The 4,376-nt window shown below is 40.1% G+C and overlaps 1 pseudogene; it reads left to right on the top strand.

The window, feature by feature from the left end:
* LOC142047719 (olfactory receptor 10C1-like) overlaps nucleotides 1-4,376 on the top strand; it is a 6,393-nt pseudogene that overhangs the window by 1,306 nt on the left and 711 nt on the right.

The raw sequence follows: 4,376 nt of genomic DNA, 5'->3' as shown, positions 1-4,376 counted from the left end.
ATTGCTGGGGGAAAATAAAATGAAAAGAACAACAACCCTCAGAGCAGCTCTAAATGTTTGATTAAATCATATAAAAAGCCTTGAAGAGCTCCAATTGTAACTCCTAGTTCTGTTATGAAATCTGACTAGCATATAAATACTAAACGTGTGATTGAAATAAGAAACTTACTGTGCTGATCTTTGTGGAATGTTACCCGGCCCATCATGCATGAGATACTTCACAGCTGGGGTCCTTCAGTCATTGCCTGTCTCTGTAAATAGCGCCCCAATCGCCCTGTTATCCAGCAGCTGTTTCACTCTTGCTTAACCACGTTTCCCAAGTAGCTGAGTCTCCCTGCAGTTCCTATCAGGCAGGGACCCACTCCACAGATGGGTGCTTCCTGCTCCGGATCTCGGCAGGCTTGGCTGAGAGGTGAAGGACTAAATAGGATGGGAGAAGAAATCACCTCTCATCACTGAAACTGATCCTGGCTTGTTTGGGCTGCTTGTTCACAACCCAGGATGTCCCTGTTCTGACGCTGGGGATAAATATGTGGAGGGCTGTGAGCTGAGCTCTGATCTCACCTCAGGAGTAAACAATACTTACAAGCTGCTCTATCCATACCTAACCCCCCAGAGGGGGAACACAACACGCCCTGGATCTCATATTATGGCAGCACCCTGAAAGGACCCCTGGATACACATAAAGCAGGGCTGAGGCCCAAAGGGTGTCAGAAGGAAATGACACAATAAACTATATATTTGTAGCATACACATGTGACGTACAACAGCTCAGAGCCCAGTGGCAACAGAGCCCCAGCCACATAATTACCTCTGAGAGAGCAGAGATTTTTTTTTCTCCTGCTTTTCATCAGCAGCTCTTGGGATGCACCCAGAAGAGGAAGCCACAGCTCAGGCTGTCCTTGCTGCTTGATGTTGGTCACTGAGAAGCAGCCAGAGGCAAACACAAAAAGCTCCTAGTTACGTCCTAAACTAATGTAAATTGATACAATTCCACTGAGTTCTGAGTAGTTTACGGCAAGTGGAGGTTTGGCCATTTGATTCCAGTGGAGCCAGTCTGATTTCTGTTAGCTGGGGATCTGGCCCTAAGATGCCCAGGCAGCTATGTCAGTTTTTACCAGCTGGGGAATCTGGCCTCATTAACTCCACTAGACCTACTGCTGATTTACCACAGCAGTGGTTTTTGCTCATTGACATCAAAGGAGTTATGGCTGATATTGATCTGCTGGGGATCTCGCCTCATTAAATAGTTTTAAATCCATTTCCTTTGCCTATGAATCTAAACCGAAGAACTTTAAGTCGCAAAAAAGGTCTTCGTTGTGTGGACAGGTCCAGGTTTAAATCATGGTAAGGCTGCTAAATTTGACCATAAATCGTAGTGTAGACCAGGCCTCAGGTAAGAGCAAAAACAACTGACGCAGGATAGATTTACCCCCGCAGGGCTACCTATCTTTAAGTTCTCAAAGGCCTCTAGAAAGGCATCATCAAGCTGTTGAGAGATTTTCAGAAAAGAAAGTATAAGTTCCTACTGCTTGTTTTAGTTTTACGCAACCCCAGGTCAGTTCCTAACCTCATTACACCCCATCCTCGACCATCACTTCTTAATCGTCCATTTACCTGACATCTTTTCCATAACGAATTAGCCCACCGGGAATCTTCCGAGCCTGGTTGCCTCCTCCATAGGATGGACAACAAGAGGCTCTCACGCTCATCGGTCTCCTCATGACCAGTTTGTTTCGGGGTCAGGTTACGGTGTATCACAACGTTTGAGTCAAAGGCCTCGTCGGACTTCGCTGATGTAGCGCTTTCTCCATACAAGTCCAAGGTGCTCCATGTTTCCTCTCAGCATTTCCACAAATTCTAAACATGCATTCTTGGTAGAAGTTGACTCTCTGCCGGCTCTGGGATTTATGGGTTGTGTTGCTGTGCTCTGATTGGCACAATACTTATATGGTGAATTAAAAAATATTCTCTTTATTTATCACTTTTACAGTGCAAATATTTGGAATAAAAAATAGTAACATAAAGTGAGCACTATACACTTGTGTTCTGCTGTTGTAATGTAACTCAATATATTGAAAATGTAGAAAAATACATCCAAAATATTTAATAAATCTCCATTGTGATTCTATTGTTTAGCAGTAGCAATGAAAACAGCATTAAATCTCCATTAATTTTTAATAACTATTAATTTTTCTCAAGTTTTTGCATGAGTTAACTGTGTATTATCAAGTATGCAGAAGGGTAGCCATCTTAACGGATCTATCATAAAGCAGCAAAGAGTCTGTGGCACCTTATAGACAAAGACGTATTGGAGCGTGGCTTTCGGCATATCGACAAAGTGGGTATCACTACATGAAAGCCAGGCTCCAATGCATCTGGTAGTCTATAAGGTGCCACAGGATTCTTCGCTGTATTAACTCGACAGCTCCCAATTCTAGTCAACCGCAGCTCAAAGCTCACAGACAATGCGATGTCTTGTAGTGTTGCAAATGAGCAGTGGACTAAGAACTAATGACAGAATTCTTTTATAGTAATGCTGAGATAATGGATCCTCTCAAAGAAATCATGAGCTGAAAATCACATTCATGGACGAAAAAGGCAAAATAATTGCCATTGATTCTATGATTATCTATCTCTCCGTCTAGCCACGTATTCTGCTTTTATCTACATGTACATGTAATATACATCAATATGAACAGCACAAACATGATATTATTATTATCACTACTATAATAATAATTAAAATAAATAACAGATCATTCTGTATCTGTAGACTTGTGGATCTCTGGTGTGGATGAGAAAATCACTGGCCAAAATCCAAATCAACCTCTTTGCAAGTGAATGACTAAATCCCATTTGTTATGGTTACAGGAATAAAGCTGCACCTCTGCTCTCTTCTCTGGTGTCTGAGTGGCACTACCATTAGGTCCAGCCTCTGTGCCTGTCCTCTATTAGGATTGCTAATCATGTGATTCTTCCCTATTCACATAGTCACCTGTAGCACCTTATGCAGCTGACTATATTATGGCCACGTCTGTCCAATCTACCCACGGTGAGTATGTGAATCTACCGCCTTCCCAGCAAAAGATAAGTAACTATAAATCGAAGAATTCGCACCAAGAATAGTACACGAACATTTGGCAATCCAGACTGCAGTAACATCGTTAATGACTTATCCAAGGCTTCTCTCGACAAGAAATATATGAAAGCATAACGTAGAGAAAACGAAAGACAAAAAAAAAAAAAAATTCAGCACACAACAAAGTTAAAACAAACATTTAAAAAACTTTAAAAAAAAAAAAAACAAAAAAAAAAAACAGAAAACCAATACATCAGAAACTGAAAACTTACTATCAAAACCAAAACTCTCATAAGAATAGTATTTATTTATTTAAACTTAATAGATCAGATGTAATTAGATAAGGGTCTAGGTGCCCTATACCACTCATAAATAAACAGTAACAATTCTCATCAACACTTAAAATAATTGCTCTGAACTTGAAGCTCAGCTCTCCAGATGACCACCTAAAAAAGTACTTTTTATCTCCCCGAATTCTTCATCAATGTGGAAGCAAATGTCTCTCTACAGTAAGGCTTCATAACAGAATTATGGACATTGACACTTGTCGAATAGATGGCAGAAATAATGGCAATAATTTAACCAGACATATTCACCTCTCTCAAACTCCCTAATTCCCAAAAAACTATACAACCAATCACAAATGAACACTGATAATAGTCAACACAAAGCGAACCTCTCATACTCCAGTAGCACATTTTTACCTCAAAAAGAGAGAAGACCAGAGACTTCATAAGTCTACTGGACTCTAGCTGTGGGACTTATTGATAGACTGTGCACATGTGCTCAGATACAGTCGTGGCAGAGGCGTAAATCCATAGATAGATGATTACGATTTAGATGTGTATGAATGTAGACATATTTATAGATTCTGATTTATTTACACTGGTGTAATCCTTCACAACTTATTTTTAATTCAGTGAACTAGTCTGATTTTTATGACTTCATATAAAGTGCACCAAGAAGAAATTTGTCAGTCGATTAATACTGTTTAGCAATACTCAGAATGCAAATCAAAGTCAAGTAACAATAGACTGTCATTATAATTCATTGTGATAGTAACTTTGACTGCAATCAGTTTCTTTAATGCAGCATTGATCTGTGTTCCATGCTATAGGATAAGCCAATTCATCACTGGAGGCACCAGACAGATAGAAATACACTCAGTCATGAGTCCATATTTTTGATGTTAAGACTGGGATGGCGTCTTCAGATACTCAATGATCCAGTGCAATGAAAACAAAGATAATCACAAGTGACGGTGAAGAGAGGCGTGTGGAGAAGGCTTACAAAC

This window comes from Chelonoidis abingdonii, chromosome 14, assembly GCF_003597395.2.
Source record: "Chelonoidis abingdonii isolate Lonesome George chromosome 14, CheloAbing_2.0, whole genome shotgun sequence".
NCBI classification, from domain to species: Eukaryota; Metazoa; Chordata; order Testudines; family Testudinidae; genus Chelonoidis; species Chelonoidis abingdonii.
Note: the sequence above shows the minus strand (reverse complement) of the source record. Positions and strands in the feature narration are given on the sequence as shown.